The sequence below is a fragment of the Chiloscyllium plagiosum genome, chromosome 3 (genome assembly GCF_004010195.1).
Source record: "Chiloscyllium plagiosum isolate BGI_BamShark_2017 chromosome 3, ASM401019v2, whole genome shotgun sequence".
Lineage (NCBI taxonomy): Eukaryota > Metazoa > Chordata > Chondrichthyes > Orectolobiformes > Hemiscylliidae > Chiloscyllium > Chiloscyllium plagiosum.
Genome location: NC_057712.1, coordinates 43,712,833 through 43,730,963, shown reverse-complemented (window position 1 = coordinate 43,730,963; position 18,131 = coordinate 43,712,833). Strand labels below are relative to the sequence as shown.

The 18,131-nt window shown below is 41.1% G+C and overlaps 1 protein-coding gene and 1 long non-coding RNA gene across 5 annotated transcripts in view; one reads left to right on the top strand and one right to left on the bottom strand.

Moving 5' to 3' along the window:
• khdrbs2 (KH domain containing, RNA binding, signal transduction associated 2) overlaps positions 1–18,131 on the top strand; it is a 584,244-nt gene that overhangs the window by 517,584 nt on the left and 48,529 nt on the right. The gene's annotated exons all lie outside the window — the stretch shown is intronic.
• Positions 7,086–18,131, bottom strand: part of LOC122543122 — a 90,014-nt gene continuing 78,968 nt past the window's right edge. Inside the window, exon 3 of one of the 2 annotated variants that reach the window (XR_006309921.1) lies at positions 7,086–8,319. This is a non-coding gene — a long non-coding RNA (uncharacterized LOC122543122). The remainder of the gene's footprint in view (positions 8,320–18,131) is intronic. The other variant, XR_006309922.1, reaches the window with a different exon arrangement.

Genomic DNA, 18,131 nt, shown 5'->3' with positions numbered 1-18,131 from the left:
ACCTGGGTCCCTGGTGCTGTGAGGCAGCAGTGCTAACCACTGAGCCATCTGTACAACCCCACTTGCTGTAGCATCCCAGCCTCTAACCTGCTCTTGTGGTCACAGTATTTATATGAAGTCCTGTTGAGTTTCTGGTGACTCACAAGATGTGGATAGTGGAGATTTAGTGATGCTAATGCTATTGAATATCAAGAAAAAGTGATCTTTTGTAGGCAATGGTCAATGCCTTCCAGTTATGTGGCACAAATGTCCCCAGCACTTACCAACCCAATCCAGAATATGGTACAGGTCTTGCTAGATGTAGATAGAGACTGCTTCAGCATCTGAGGAGATGATGCTGAATATTTTGAAATCATCAGTTATCAAGAAGTGAAGAACTAAAGGAAAAGTGTATTTACATAACAGATTAGATGAAGGAATTTTAAGTTACTCATTGCTTTTTTAAAAGTATTCCTTTTAAAATAGTGACTCGTGAGACTCAAGTTTCTTTAATGTCTGCACAACCCATGGTGGGTACAAGGAAAGTTGGTAATGTAGCAGTCAGGGCAAAGGATGGGTGTGTGGAAGTCATGACTTGGCAATAGTTGGTACTAAGTCAGCATAGGGAATATAAAGGGCTGTGGAGATATTAGGCAGCATGAGTTTGGCACAGGGCATATAAGTAGCCACGTGTGTGGGTATAGGAGCATGGGGTGGCACAGAGTTTAGGTGAGGTAAGTGGGGGAGTGGGCATGAGAATGAGGTAATGTAGGGGTGAGGGCTAGATTGTTGTTTTCATCCTCAGTTTTTTTAAAAATAATGTCATAAAATCTATGGCATTGTGGCAGGCCTCCTGAGAAGGCTATCCCAAACCTGGCAGGTTCGCTTTCATTCTGGCATCACCTGGCCTAAGTTTCAGGAAACTCCACTATCCCAGAATAATCATCCTAACTTTCTGGCCACTTTCTTCTAGGGCAGATCTGTGGACCCATGAAATGTCCTGACTCTGCACTCCTCACCCCCAGTGTAAATATCCACGTCACCAATTTATTTTATGGCAGCTTGGCTCTTGAGGTCTGTCCAAGATGTTGATGATGGCGCACACTGATGGAGCCACTGAACAACTGCCAGAAATGGTGGAGTCCTCTCTTGTCCGATTTGACCAACACCTGATAAATAATGCAAATGTTAGCTGATTCCTATCTGCTAAGCTCTGAATGTTATTCATGATCCATTGATGGTGATTTTGGACTTTGCATTGTTGAATGGAGTTACATATCATGGAGTGTCAGCTTTGACCTTATGACAAACTTAAAACAGCCAAGAGCAGTTGGAATGAGGATTTTCTCCCTGAGGAATTCCTTGACTGATCCCTATGAAAAAGACTCAAGTTTGTGCAGCTCCTTTCGTGGATGTTCTGAATCATTTAACAGCCAGTGAAGTGCCCCTGAGCACATGGGAAACAGGGTCACTAATTTGCAGGCAGCAAACTACCTCAAATAATAATGTGATAGTGATTGCATATGTATTTTTGGTAATGTGGATTGAGGAATAAGTATTGGTCAGGTCAAAAGCAATAACTTGTATTATTATCATCAAAATCAGGCCAAAGGATTCTTTGCATTCACCTGAGAGGATCTCAATATAATATCCTACCTGAAAGACTGCTCTCCTGTCCTGCATTAGTAATGTCAATTCACATATTCCCTGGAATGGGAGTTGATACCAACTTTCCAATTCAGAGATGACAGTGCCAATGACTGAGTGCTACGGCTAACACTGAGCCAACAATAAATGCCATCTAACAATCCCAACCATCCTCAATTCTTGTGGGGTGTGACTCCAGACTAACGAAGAATTTCATTTTTGACCCTCCCAACTCCTCACCTCCCCGAATCAGTTTTGTCCCTTGAATATGCAGCATCCACAGTCACTGTACCTTGCTCTGCCACCATATCTCCTTGCTTGGCTATCACCTTTTAAGTAGCACACAGAAGCCATTACCTTGCCCACCCTATTCCCAGATGGCAAATTGCATCTGCGCTCTCATTCAGTATTGACCCCTGACCAATTTTATTTTGACAAGACTCTGAGGCTCCAGGATATAGCAAGGGTGGGGAGTGAATGTGTTTGAGGGTAGGATGTTAGGGTGAAGGTGGACCCATTGGGAGAGATCTTGCTTCACAAGACTGAAGGGGCTCACATGAAAAGTAACCACACCCAATCTTATTGCACCTTAAAGAAATGCCTGTCAAAATGGTAAATTCATCATCTCCATTCTGCTTAAGATTTGTTTTTCTCGTTTGTTCTCTGAAGGTGAAAGTATGCTTATGGTCAGATCATGGTTGATCCATATCTCAACTGCATCTGGTTACATAATCATTGCCTAATAAAAATCTGTCAATTTCAGTTTCAGTTCACAGATAACATAGAATAAATGGTGCAATTCTAAGGAGTTTACTGGAGCAGGCAGACCTGGTGGATGCATGTACAGAAGTAATTCAAGGGAGCAGGGCAAGTTAAGAAAGCAGTCTCTGAAGCTAGTGTTTTATAAGTATGGGCATAGAAGATAAAATTAGGGAAGTAGTTTTAAACTTGTATAAAACATTTGTTCAACCTCAGGCTGGAAGACTGTGAAACACCTCCAGGTATTGTGGCTATATACAACAGGGTCCCTCTGAGCTTCAGTCCTTTGTAGGGTCCTACCATTCACAGGGTCCTACCATGCCTTGTTAGCCCTCCCAAAGACCACTACCTATCACTTTTCTGTGTTGAATCCCATTTGTCACAGGGCTACAAGGTTTAGGGGAAGTGCTCTGTCAGTGAGCCATCAGAGAATACAGTGCGCTGCATGGCCTCTCTCTGTTACAACCATTGTGTACTGGTATGTATTCTTAGGATCTTACCACTCAGAAAAAAAAGGCCATCCAGGTCAGTGTGTTTCTGCCTTCTGGAAGGAAACAGGTTCATGTGAAGACTATCACTTCCAACAGTTACAGCATCTCAACTCAGGCAGATATTGTCAGTCTTTATTCACCAACTGGTCAACATGCAAGTCAAATTCCCTATGCATCAACAGTGAGGGAGTACATTCCACACAGGAAGTAGGTGAAGAAGATAGCGAACTCCATTTTAAAAGGTCCTAGAGAATGATAATTAAAATGTCAGTGTTTCCAAAATACCCTTGTCCCAAAAAGTCCTATTCTAAGATGGCAGCACCAAAGCCAATGTTGACATTTCAATGTTAAACTGTTAGAAATATTATCTTTTGCTTGAGACTTTAGACCCTGTCTTTCCTTTCAGTTGGGCCTAAAAAGTCCCATTGGCACTATTTTAAAGTAGAATAGCAGACTTTTCCCTGATGTCCTGGTCAATGTTGATCTCTCAATCGTATAATCATTGTCACATTTCAGTTTGTGGGAGCTTGCTATGCAGAAAGCTAGCTGGAATGAAGGATTATCAGGGATATTTAGAAATGTAGAGTTGAGTTAAAATCAGGACAACTATGATCTTATTGAATGGTGGAACAGGCTCAAAGGGCCAAATGGCCTATTTTTGTTCTGTGTTCATATGTTGGCTCTTTTGTTTCCAACATCACAGCAGTGACTCTGCTTCAAAAGTACTTTACTGAATGTAAAATAATTTGAAACATTTGGAGTTTGTGAAAAGTGCTATATTTGCAAGTCGTAACAAGTCCACAGCAGATGCCATATCCCTAGCCCTGCACTCATCCATGGAATATTTGGGCAACAGGGACACCCTATGCTCATCAACTACAGTTCCGCCTTCTGCACCATTATCCCCTCCAGGCTGATCTCAAAACTCTGAGACCTAGCTCTCAACTCCACCCTCTGCAAATGGATCCTCAGCTTCGTGACCCACAGACTGCAAACAGCGAAGATAGGTAACTGCACCTCCTCCAGAATAACACTCAACACTAGAGCACCCCCCAAAGGATGTGTTCTCAGCCCCTACTGTTTTCCCTGTACACCCATGACTGCGTTGCCTAATTCCAAACGAACACCAGCTACAAGTTTGCTGATGATACCACTGTGGTAGAATGGAAATCAAACAACAATGTGTAAGAATACAGGAAAGAGATAGAGGGCTTGGTGACATGGTGCAACAGTAACAACCTCTCTCTCAATGTCAGCAAAACTAAAGGACTCATCACTGAGATCAGAAAGAAGGGAGGAGAACCCCCCATGTGCATCAACAGAGCTGAGGTTGAGAGGATGGAGAGCATCATGTTCTTAGGAGTGACAATAACCGACAAAATGTCCTGGACCTCCCACATAGAAGCACTGGTCAAGAAGGCACAACAATGCCTCTTCCGCTGGTGGTTCAGACAATTTGGCATGTCCGTAAGGACCCTCACCAACTTCTACAGACACACCATTGAAAGCATTCTGTCCAGCTGCATAATGGCCTGATATGGCAACTGCTCTGCCCTGGACCGTAAGTAACTACAGAAGGTGGTATGCACAGCCCAGACCATCAGGGAAGTCAACCTTCTATCCATGGACTCCATTTACATGGTGTGCTGTCACAGAAAGGTTGCCAACCTTATCAAAAACCCATTGCATCCTGGCAATGCTCTCCTACAACCATTTCCATCAAGCTGAAGATGCAGAAACTTCAACACACACATCAACAGCTTCTTCCCGGCTGTTATTAGCCTGATGAATGGACTCTCTAACTTCAACTAATGTTGGTCTCGCCTAGTGTACACCCCATGCAATGTAACCTGTATGACTCTGTCCAAGCATTTTTTCAGCTTATCATCTGTCTGTCCTTATTTACTGTGATTAGATTAGGTTCCTTACAGTATGGATACAGGCCAATTGTCCCAACAAGTCCACACTGACCATCTGAAGAGCAACCCACCCAGACCCAGTTCCCTCTGACTAATGCACCAAACACTGTGGGCAATTTTGCATGGCCAATTCACCTAACCTGCACATCTTGGGACTATAGGAGGAAACCAGAGCACCGGGAGGAAACCCACGCAGACACGGGGAGAATGTGTAAACTCCACACAGACAGTCGCCCAAGGCTGGAATCGCACCCGGGTCCCTGGCGCTGTAAGGCAACAGTGCTAACCACTGAGCCACCATGCCGTCCCACAGTGATCTGCCTGTACTACTCTCAAACAAAACTTTTCACTGTACTTAGGTGCACGTGACAGTAAATGAATCAACCAAGTCTGTTTTATTGTTTTCTAGACACTAATGAGAGAATGTAGAGCTCTGACATTGATCATTCAGGGTAACAAATCAGCAAACAAGTTCCCACAATCAGCAAACAGTATGACTGTGACCAGATAGGCTGATTTGTGGATAAATATTGACGAGATATTCCCACCCTTTCCCCAAGTAGTGCCATGAGATCTTTTCTAACAGCTCATCTGAAGACAGTACCTCTGACAAAGCAGTATTGTCAGTTAATTATTATCTGGATATGCAAGGTACCTCCATAACTTTCAAAAGTAAATTGAACGGATACCTGAAGAGGAGATATTTGTAGTGCAGGGAATTCAGCCAAATGCTGTTTCAGAGAGCTGGCACAGGCATGAATAGGCTAAATGACCTCCTTCTATGATGTAATGATTCCACACTATGAGGGTCTGTTGAGTTCAGTTATATGGATCAGGTTCTAGAGTAAGTCATGAACCGATTGCCTTGAAGCTAAAACTAGGACTCGTTGATTGTTGCACTGAAATGATATTCCTAGCTTTCTATTTTATTTGCTTATGATTCAAATTGTTGGTCCTTCTGTCCATTTCAACCATTTGAAGTTTGTTCCAGCTCAACAAAACTCTTACAAGATACACCATGATCTATATGTCAGTAGAAAGGATTTTCACAGGCAAATCTAATCTTATGAGTTACAAGCCATGGGATGGCAAACACCTACAGCTCCAGTGTCATACTGATTGTTATGACCCATCACCCATTTTTGTGACACTCAATGTGACTCCACATAAAAGCACCCTAAGCAGCAAAAATGGCAACCAGCAGCAAACTTACTCGACAGATTCAATCAGTCATTAAATCTGGATGTTCTGATATTCAACAACAGTAACTTGAAATTAAAGAGTAGCTTTAATGTAGTAAAACGCTCCAAGGCACTCAGCCACATCAGAGATACTGGGCTAGTGATGGAGTTGGGAACTTTACAATCGGACATGCAACCTGGCCTCATCTGAGGAGAATTGCATTCAATATGAATGCAACAGAACCTCATAGTGTGGAATCATTACATCATAGGAGGAGGTCATGCCTGTGCCAGCTCTCTGAAACAGCATTTGGATGAATTCCCTGCACTACAAATATCTCCCCTTCAGGTATATATTCAATTTACTTTTGAAAATTATGGAGATAGCTTGCATATTCAGATAATAATTAACTTTCATGAGACTTTTTGTCTTGTATCCATCTGGGCACTTGGCAAGAAATGCCAGTGTAAAGGAAAACAAGATTTATACTGTGCGAGAACAGACTGCTGATTGGTTGGCAAGTGGCCCAAACCAAAACTGAATGTTGGCTCTTATTTCAAGGCAGTATAAGATTAGGACAGTGTTTCTGCAACTGTACAAGGTGCTGGTGAATTATTGTTTTATTATCATGTGTGCTCTAACAGAAAAATACAGGAGTTGAGTGAAAAGTGCACACTGTCACCACACATGATGCCATCTTAGGTACAAAGTACCTAGTTACAAATATTAGGTACCAAAATAGATTAGGTACAAAAAGAGAGAAATAAATAAAAAAAGCTAAAGTTCTACATCAGAGTTCTTCATAACATAAGTGAAGAAAATCAATAAATAAAGTTAAAAGATAGTCATTATAGTCGTATAGCCTACATTCACTCCACACTGGGTGCCATTCAACTCCCCCCTCCCGTCCCCTTGTAAAACGAAAGATATCATTTCATTGGAGGCAGTTCAGAGAAACTTCATTAGGATGATCCCTGCCATGGAGAAATTGTCTTAAGAGCAAAGGTTAAACAGGTTGAGATTCTACTCATTGGATTTTAGAAGCATGAGAGCTGATTTCATTGAAACATATAGGATTTTTAAGGGGCTTAACAGGGTAAAGGCTGAGAGGATATTTCCCCGCATGGGAGAATCTAGGATCAAATTAAGAATGAGATGAGGAGAAATTTGTATCTTAGAGAGTTGAGAAGCTTTGGAACTCCTTGTCACAGAGAGCTGTGGCAGCAGAGTGCTCACGTGTATTTAAGGCTGAGATGGATAAATTCTTGATCAATCAGGGAATCAAGGGTTATGGGGAAAAAGCAGGTAAATGGTTGTGAGGAATGTCGGAGCAGCCATGATTCTACTGAATTGTAGTCTATTCCTGTTTCGATTTCTTTTGTTCTTATGGTCTAACAGAATCAGGTTTTCCAATGAGAGAACAAGGCCAAATGCTACATTTTCCAAAAAGATCAAGAGATGTTGGTGAGGAATTACACCACTGGCGAGAAGTGTGTACCAGCCATCGTTGTAGCATAGACTGGACCACTTCCCTGCTGTTTTTTTTATTGTGATGAATGCGCTGGACTGAAGAGCTTTTTTCTGTGTTGTAGATCTCTATGACTCATGCAACGGATAGATAAGAAATGATGTAACATGGAGAAGACACGTAGATCAACATTTGGCAACCGGAACAAATGTGCCAGGAACTACATTAATTAAAGATCCAAAAATAACTCTGCTACATTGAGACCTAAATATACCTGAGGACAGAACAGTAACTGGAGGAAGACAGCATCTTAATGGAGATTCCCACAATATTGTGCAAAAACACCAGAGTTAAATTTACTTAATATTTTGATTTAGATTCATTTAATATTGTCACATGTACAATATTAAATAAATCTAAAATGGACAATGTAGCCACACTCCAGCACCATCTTGGATTGTGGAATAAGTTATTGAATAAACTGTATAAATGGTAAAAAGGTTAATACATTAATATTAAATTGACATTACTAGAACTGAATCAACTTCAGAAGTTCATCTTTCCCTCTCCATTGTCTTCAGTTTTCGTCGTCCTCCAGTCACTGCCATCTGACATCATCTCCAGGTCCTGGAAATGTGGTCATTTCCTGTTGCCACTGGCACTGTTACTTCCGTGCCCGCCGCTTCTGAGCTGGAGATGGTCATACTGCGCAGGTCCTACACCTCCTCCAACATTAGACATTGACTGACAGGTCCTGGCTTTGACTCGACCAACAGGCTCCTGGCTCGTCTTCTGATGCTGTCGCCTGTGATGGAGCAGGAATGTAGATGCATGGGCCCCCTAGCATCCTGCAGGAAGACACCAAGAGGAGGCCCTAGGGCAACCAAAACAAAACAGACATTACCAAGCTGGAAAGACAACAGTGAAACCATGTAGATGCAGCAGAGCCCAACATATGAACTCAGGAGCTGAATGCTGCTGAGAGTAATGCCAACAAGAAGAATAAACAGATAAATGTGGTACACCAACAGCCACACGGGAGTTCAACATTCTTTAGAATTGAGATGAGGAGGAATTTCTTCAGTCAAAGGATGGGGTGCATCTTTGGAACTCGTTGTCCCAGAAAGCTGTGGAGGCTCAAATCATTGAATATATTTAAGACCGAGATAGGTAGTTTCTTGATTAGTAAGGAGATCAAGGGTTACGGGCTGAAGGCTGGAGAATGGGCTTGAGAAACCCATCAGCCATAATTGAATGGTGGAGCAGACTCAATGGGCCAAATGGCCTAATTCTGTTCCGGTATGTTATGGTCATAGAGTATTAGGGATGTACAGCACGGAAACAGACCCTTTGGTCCAATGTGTCCATGCCGACCAGATATACTTGATAAATCTAGTCCCATTTGCCAGCATTTGGCTCATATGGTCTTATCTTCTGGGATGTCTTATTTACTGACTATTGTACATATGATTGAAAATATTGTGAATGTTTTCATTGTAGGAACCCCTGATGTAAAAAAGAAATGTTGTGTATTTTTGTAAGTATGCTGGATTGTCACTTTGAGTCTGATCACGTGACCTAATAATGACATCATTGGCCATTTTGGACCAGAAACCACTCAGTCTAACTTTGCCACTTGTAAATGTCACCTTGATAAAGCTATCAAACACTCTGACCTCTTGATCCTTCCTGGAACATAACAATAAATAGTTAGTTTTTTAAATCTAAACTTGTTATTTTTAAAGTCAACTTTACTGAATTAAAGTGGCTGCTGCAAATCATGCAATTGACAAGTTGGCCATAGTCTAGAAACTTCCAACAGTAATTGTAAAGACAAAGCAAAGCAGATTATGCTGGTGGAATTTCTCACCTAATAACTACATAAATACTGCAAGCACAGCAATCAGACAATGAGTGCACTGACCTCTGTGGCAGAGAGAAAAAAAAACAAACACCTGTGGATATTGGAAATCCAAAATGAAAACAGAAATTTCTGGAGAGACTCAGCAGGTCTGGCAGCATCTGTGGAGAGAAAACGGAGTTAATATTTCAGGTCAGTATTGAAGAAAGATCATTGGACTCTATTTTCTCTCCACAGACGTTGCCAGTCCTGTTGAGTCTCCAGCAACTTCTGTTTTCTCTTCGATGTCCAAGACTGTGCTGATAAGAAAAGGAGACCTAATCAATGCTCATTATGACTGCAGAAGTGCTAATAGCCTCCCATATAATTCCTAAATGAACAATGGATTTTAACCAGAAGTATAGAAACTTGCCTTGTTAACCCAACTGTCACATTTCCAAAACTCCCTTGCATTTAGAATAGTTTTAATTGCGTAATTATCTAACAAATTGGACTTACTTTTTTGAGAATGACTAGATGTGTAGATGAGGGTAGTTCAGTTGATGTAGTCTGCACAATCTTTAGTAAGGCTTTTAACAAAATATCATATGGTAGGCTGTTTAAGAGGCTAAGAGCCCATGGAATTCAAGTCAAATTCACAAATTAGTTTCATAATTGGCTTAGGAGGCAGAGGATGCTGGTTGAAAGGTAAGCCTGTGTCAAGTGGCATACCACTGCAATTGGTGCTGTGTCTCTTACTGTTTATTGTGTACATTAATGATCTAGAAATGGAGTAGAAATGGTTAGTAAGTTTCAGAATACAAGAAAATTAGTGGTGTGGTGAAAAGTGAGGAGGAAGGATGGTGTAGATGGGCTGAACAGTGGCAAATGGAACTTAATCCTGAAAAATGTGGGGTTAGAAATTTCAGAGGAATAACAATGCAAGGGAGTCCATGTTGAAAGGTAGGACTCTGGTACAGAATATCAGAAGGACCTTGCTATGTATGTTCATAGACTTTTGATGGCAGGACAGATAGATAAGGCGGTTAAGAATGCAAATGGGATTCTTTATTAGTCAAGGCATTGAATACCAAGAGAAAGGAGCTTATAATGGAACTGTATAATATAAGTCAGGCCACAGCTGGAGTGCTATGGCAGTTCCGGTCACCATACTATGGAATGGATGTGATTACAGTAGAGAGAGTGCAGAAGAGATTCACCAGGATGTTACCACGACTAGAGCACATTAAGCTAGGAGAGAGATGCGATAAACTGGGATTTTTTTTCTCAGAGCAGAGAAGGCTGAGTGGGGAGCCTGATCTGAGGGGGAATAGACAGGGTAGTTATGGAGAAACTTTCTTCGTTAGTAGAGAGGTCAATGCCAGGGCCACATTTTTGAGGTAAGGAGAAGGATGTTTAGTTGAGATTTGAGGAAACATTTCTTTCACCCAGAGGGTGGAACCCACTGCCAAAATGGATGGTAGAGGTGGGAGCCCTCGAGACATTGAAGAATTATTTAGATGAACATTTGAAATGCCATAGCGTATAAGACTATGGGACTAGTGCTGGAAAATGGGGTCAGAATCAATGGATGTTTGATGACCCATGTAGACACAAAGAGCCGAAAGTCTTCTTTCCATACTGTAAAGACTCTGTGACTCTATAAAACCATCAACAAAATGCAGGGCTTCTGGCTTTCCATAAAGCCTGCCTTGAGTCCACATTTCCTTGAAGTCCATTTCCAGGCGACCCTGGTATTTGCTGGCAACACAGACTGATTCCTCGACTACAAACATCATCTTGCTATGCCACCACCAAGGAATTCTGCAACTTCTATCTCCAGTCATCTGGACACACCTACATTTTTTTAACTCCACTGCAAGAACTCCCATTGGACTCTGACAGTCACATCAATTAATGTTAACACTTTTGATTTTAATAATCAAAACTGTAAAATTCTTTTCTCAAAGCAAAATATTATAGATGCTGAGATTTGAAAGAAAAAGAGAAAGTGCTTGATAAACCCAGCAGGTGTGGCAGTATTTCTGGAGTGAGAAAGAAGAGTTAATGTTTCAAGCACAATATGACTCTTCTTCTGAGTTGAAGAGGGCTAGAAATTATGTTTTAATGGTGTTGGCAAAAGTGGAGGAGGAGTGGGCAGAACAGATGATGAGGGCACCAGAGGAAAAGACAAATGGAGTACTAATGCTCATAGACGAATGATATAGATGCAAAACATAAATATTAATGATTGCTGTGGTTAATAGAACATAGATCAGCTTTTCTGAAAGCAAATCGTTGCAAACAAGATACGTTACAGGGTGAGGTGGGGTAGACAATTAGCTCTGACCCTAATATTTCTGTCCTAGGCCTGCTGCACCTCGATTTTCACTTTGGCATTTTATAGTTTTCAAGACACAACATTGATTTCACCCTTTGAAGGGCATTCCACCCAGACCCACCCCATCCCCAAAATTAACAGAGCTACTGAATTTTAGTCTGCACATCCTGGACATTGAGGGCAATTTAGCATGGCCAATCTGCACATTTTAGGACTGAGAGGAAACTGGAGCATCCAGAGGAAACCTGCACAGACACGTGTGAACTCCACACAGACAGTCACCTAATGCTAGGATCAAACCTGGGCCCTTGGCACTGTAAGGTAGCAGTGCTAACCACTGAACCACCATGTCACCCAGGGATGAATGATATTTGCCATGAATGAAAATGTGAGCAGCAGAGCGTTTGACTAGGGGGGGAAGTTAGAAGGCTAAAGAGGAGCACATTGGAATAATCGGGTGTAGAGCCAGTGAGGACATGAATGAAGTTTCACCAGGAGTTCAACTGAGTCAAAGGCAGAGTTTGGTAACGTCACAGAAGTGAGATTGGTGGTCAAAGTGATGGTGTGGGTATCTAGTGAGAGATGTCACCGAATTTGAGAATAGTTTGGTTCAGTCTCCAAGTGTTTCTAGGACGAGAGTGAGGGAATGGAGTTTTAAATCACTGTACTTCCAGGTATCCTAAAAATCAATATAACTTCGGAACTCTGTCTTGGAGTGGCTTGACGCAATCACTTTTATAAGTGAGTTCTTAATATCCTATAATGTCGAAATGTGATGTCCAGTTCTGGAACCATAATTTTGAATTCCAAGATCTACGAGTCAGAGCAGAAGAGATTAATTTAGTTATATTAATGGATAAAATGTTAATGTCAGTTACCATTGACCAAAAGCTGAACTGGAATAGACATTGAAATATAGTGGCTACACTGGTATGTCAGATGTTGGGAATCCTGCAGCGAATAACTCACTTCCTGACTCCCCAAAGCTGTCCAAGGCATTAGGAGTGTGATGGAATACTCTCTACTCGCCTGAAATAATGCAGTTCCAACAACACTCAAAAGGCTTGACACTATCCAGGACCAAGTAGCTGCTTGATTAGCACCGTATCGACTATCTTCAACATTCACTCCCAACACCACAGCGGCAGTGGTGTACTATCTACAAGATGCACTGCAGTAGCCCACAAAGGTTCTCTGACAACATCTTCAAAACTCATGACCTCCTCATTAAGACGGACAATGGCAGCAGATACAAGGGAACACTACCATGGGCAAGTTCCCTTCCAAGCCCCATAGCATCCTGACTTGGAAATATATCCCTGTTCCTTCAGTGTCACTGGGTCAAAATACTCCTTCCCCAACGGCATTGTGGGTGTACATGCAAGACAGAGTGCAGCTATTCAAGAAGGCAGCCCAACTGCCGCTTCTTCAAGACAGTTAGCAATGAGCAATAAATGCTTGCCCAGCCAGCAACACACACATCTCATGAACAAATAATAAAAAGAGACTGGAGAAGCAGGGATTGTTCCCTAAGGTTAAAGTAAGATTTAATAAAGCTGTTCAAAATTATAAAGGGTATTGATACAGCAAATAAGGAGAAACCGTTTCCGTTGGCAGTAAGGTCAGTTACTAAAGGGCACAGATTTAAGGTAATTGACAAAAGAGCAAGATGTGAAATGAGAAAGGTTTATACAGTGAGTTATTATTTTCTGGAATTTACTGCCAGAAAATGTAGAGGAAGCAGATTTGATCATTTCTAAAGGGAATTAGACATCTATATAAAAGGGAAATAACTGAAGGGCTATGAGAATATTGCGGGGGACTGCGACTAATTGATAGCTTTTTCAAAGAATCACACTGGGCCTAATTGCCTCCTTCTGTGGTGTTAATAATTCTGTGACTAGAACTTCACTTGACGTTCTTACCCACATTCTATCTAATCACCACCCTGAGACAGCAATAGTTACACTAGACTTACACATATATATCGATAAGGGCGATACAGAAAGCTACATTACACAATGAAAATGTTCAGTCACCTGTTTCTTTCCGAGTTGTGCTCTGTCCTACACTCTCCTGTTTTGGTGTCTACAAATCCGTCAGTTCCTCATCCTCAAGCAGCTCCCCACCACTTTTTCAAATTGTTTATTAAAATCTGTTTCCACTACTTTTCCAGAAAAGTCTTGAAAATTCTTTAACTGAGAAAATAATATTCATCTCCCCTCTCTATCTTTTGTCAATGAGTAAAATCTAAAACATTTGGTATTGACTCACTCACCAGGGAGCAGTTATTTTTTCTCCTCCACTTTGTCAAAGTCTTCATTTTGTCACCTCTTAATCTTATCTCTTCCAAAGATCATAGTCTTAATGTTTCTGATGACAGTCTGTCAACTCTGGTGATATCCCAGTAAATCTTCTCCATCTCATTTCTTCCAAGTGTTGGGCCAAGAATTGTTCACAAATGCTCCGGCTGAACTTGTGAGCTGTAGCATGATCTCTTTGCTTTTATGTTCCGTGCTCTGTTAATAAACCCAAGTAACCTGAATGTCTTTGCACCCGAAAGGTCATTTTACCACCAGTAACAAATTCATAGCTTCATACAGCACAGAAAAGATCCTTTGGCCCATCAATTCTGCACCAACATAACTACCCCTAAAAGTGCACTGATCCCAGTTTCCTGCACTTGTTCCATTTCCTTGAAAGTTATGATATTTGAAGTACTCATGCAAACATTTTTAACGGTGGTAAGATTTCTAGCCTCCAGTACCTTCCTAGTGCATTCCAGATTCCCACCAACCGCTGAGTGAGAAAGTTTTTTTCCCCAAATCTCATCTGAATCTTCTGTCTCTTACCCTAAAACTCTGCCCTCTGTGATTGACCCCTCAGCCAAGGACTGCTCTCCAATCACCCTGTCTATTCCTCTCAGTCTTATATATCTCAATCATGTCACCCCTTCAGTCTTCTCTGCTCTAAAGAAAACAATCCAAGTCTATCTAGTTTCTCCTTATAGTTCAATTTCTCCATCCTAGGCAATATCCTGGTAAACCTTCTCTGTTATCCCCTCTAGCACTCTCATTTTTTTCCAGTGGTGAGGGGGTGACCAGAACTGCACACAGTACTCCAGTTGTGGCCTGACCAATGCTCTGTATAACTCCAACATTACCTTCTTGCTCTTAGATTCTATGTCACAATTAATGAAAGCAAGTATCCCATATGCCTTCTTAACTACCCTATTCACGTGCTATGCTGACTTCAGAGATCTGTAAATAATTGCCCCAAGATCCCTCTGTTCCTCTAAACTACCCAGTGTCCTGCCATTCATTAAGTACTCCCTCATCTTGTTTCTTCTTCCAAAGCACATCACTTCGCAATTATCAGAGACAAATACCATCAACATCTGGTCTGCCTATGTGACCAACCAATCTACATCTTCCTGTAACCTACAACTATTTTCTTCATTATTAACCACAATACCAATCTTAGTGTCATCAGCAAATTTGCTTAACATTCCCCCCACATTTTTATCCATATAATGTGTGTATTTAACAAACAATAAGGGTCCCAGTACACCACTGGACACTGGCTTCCTGAAGAAGGGCTAATGCCCGAAACGTCGATTCTCCTGTTCCCTAGATGCTGCCTGACCTGCTGCGCTTCTCCAGCAACACATTTCCATCACTGGCTTCCAGTCACTCAAATAGCCTACCATTACCCTTTGTGTCATTTTACCAAGCCAGTTTCCTATCCATCTCACCAAGATTCCCTCAATTCCATGTGCTTTAACCATTTCATATAAACCGCATTGACTGAACTTTCCTCATCCACACACTTGATTCTCCTCCATCTCTTTCATATCAAAGCTATATGATGTCATCTGATGTCACTCATGCTGCGATCTAACAATTTGCATGGTAACTATTAACCTCTTAGACTACACCACCTCCCAAACCAATAATGACAGGCCAATCAACCTCGCACAAGATGTGGAGAAACCTATTGGAAAGGCCTGGGTTATTTCAGGATAGTCAGCATGGCTTTGTCAGAGGGAGGTCATGCCTAACAAATTTATTAGAATTTTTTTGAAAATGTGATCAAGTGTGTGGATGAGGAAAGCTCAGTCAATGCGGTTTATATGGATTTTAGCAAAGCTTTTGACAAGGTTTCACATAGGAGACTAATTGAGAAGGTTAAAGCACATGGAATTGATGGAAACTTGGTGAGATGGATAGGAAACTGGCTTAGTAATATGACACAAAGGGTAATGGTAGGCTATATGAGTGACTGGAAGCCAGTGTCTAGCGGTGTACCACAAGGATCAGTACTGGGACCCTTATTGTTTGTTCAATATGGAGATCTTGCTATAGGCTTATCATTGGTGTAAAGAAAGGGTAAATATGTATTGGCTGATAACAGAGCTCTTTTTTTTAAATGGCCCAGCCATGGGACTGATGCAGACAGGAGGAGGTAAAGAATTCATAGTTTTGACACACTCAGAATAACTTCATCAGATCACTTGCAAGTTTTGGGGTTGGGTGGTAGCATTTTCTAGACTGCCATATGTACTTTGCTCCAGGACTCGGATAGTGAGGCTTGCCTACCTTTTGTCTGTATGAAACATGTGATGATGGTGGAAGTACATTACTGTTGATTCAGGTAGTCAAAGTTGCTGTGGCAAGGTGCCCTTTTATCGATTTGTTTTAATCAAGAACTAGAATAGTGATGATAGAGGCTCCAATTTCTTTCCATGACATGACCAAATGTTGGAAATAAAATCATAAAATGCTATTCAGCAAATCTTCTGGTGATTGCTGCTACTTTTGGTATGAAAAGTAAATAAATCCAAATAAAATAATATTTCAATGTACCGGTCACAAACTGTTTATTTTTATTACAAGTTATTGTCATTCGTTTACTGAACAACCACTGTGATCTTTCACAATTCCTGCTATTGAACAGCAGCAGTTAATTAAGAGCAGGGATCTTTTCAGGAGCCTTCTACAAGTAAATGTAAGTTTAGCTGATGAAAAACTGCTGTCGCCTGAATGCAAGGTGGACGCAGAGTTGTTAAGATGAAAAATGAATGCAGTGCGCCTGGGAATAAAAAAATACTGGGCAACAAAGGCCGTTGTATGCTTGAGGGAACTACTGAATAATGTGCTGTCACTGTGCCTTAATATCAGGCAGAAAATATTTGAATTTGAAATTCCGCTGTAGCACTCCAAGTTGTTGGGTGAGATGCACCATCCATACGCAATTATATAATTACATTTGAAGATGACACTCACCTTTAAAACTCTTTTTCTCATGGTTAATCTTGTGTTCCAACATATAAGGAACATTACTTAACGGATGTTAAGTTTCAGGATGCTACATGCTCAATTATGCATTTCTGAAGTCTTTCTTAAGCTCTTTGTATGGGCTCATCTAGTTCCCTGTTTAATATTTTAAAAGCAAGCTGTTTTTGTCTGAAGGCACTTTTCATATAAATCACTACAGAACTTAAAAACAAATTTTGACACTTGGATGAGTGGCATTTTGTAGCATTCCAATTTAAAGCAGAAAGTAGAATGATAATGTTTTAAAACAAAATGGAGGAGAATCACCTAAAGCATGATGTTTAAAATCAGTTGAAAAACTTATAAGAAGGAGTTATTTGATTCAGTGATGTCTTGTGACAATCCCATTATTTGTTGCACATAAATAGTGTTGCATTGACGATGGGTTCTTCTATACTACAGTTGATATCACTTCAGCCACCTTGACCTCTGTGGTCATATAGAGAGATATATAAACCAAGATGGGAATCAATATCATGCTGTTTAAATACCGTCACCCAAAGTGCAAATTATCCTCAGTGTACAAAATGCAGCTTTAAGCATGAACATCACTGTTTTGGCTAATCACTATTACTACAGTACATAGCGTGGACCTATTGGTTAGCTCAGTTGGCTGGGTGGGTAGCTTGCAATGCAAGAATGACACCAACAGTGTAACTCCCACACTGGTTGAGGTTACCATAAAAGTCCTGCCTTCTTAACCTCTCCCCTTTCCTAATATGTGGTGACCCTCCAGCTAAACCACCACCAGATGTCTGTCTCAACTGAGTGAGCAGATCTGTAGTCTGGTAACTCTATGGCGATTTCACTTCGGCAAAGTTACTCTGAGTAACCATGAGAGGAAAGGAAAGGTAATGCATTTTGTCCTTATCTGTGCAGGGTAGATGGAATGCATTTTTGAAAATCAGAAAAGCAGAGTACATGGACATTAGGGAAAGCCACTCAGTTTCAAATGGAAGGGAAATTAGGTGGACTAGTTATGTGTTATCCCTGCCTGATGCTTCACTTTCTTCAGGTAATTCATCAATCTTCTAGCAGTGAAGATAAAACATTACCTCCTGAGAAAATAGTAGAGATGGTAGTGTAGTAGTAATGTCACTGGACTAGCAATCCAGGGATCATGAGTTCAAGTTCCACAACAGCAGTGAATGATGTTTGCAGTAAACTTA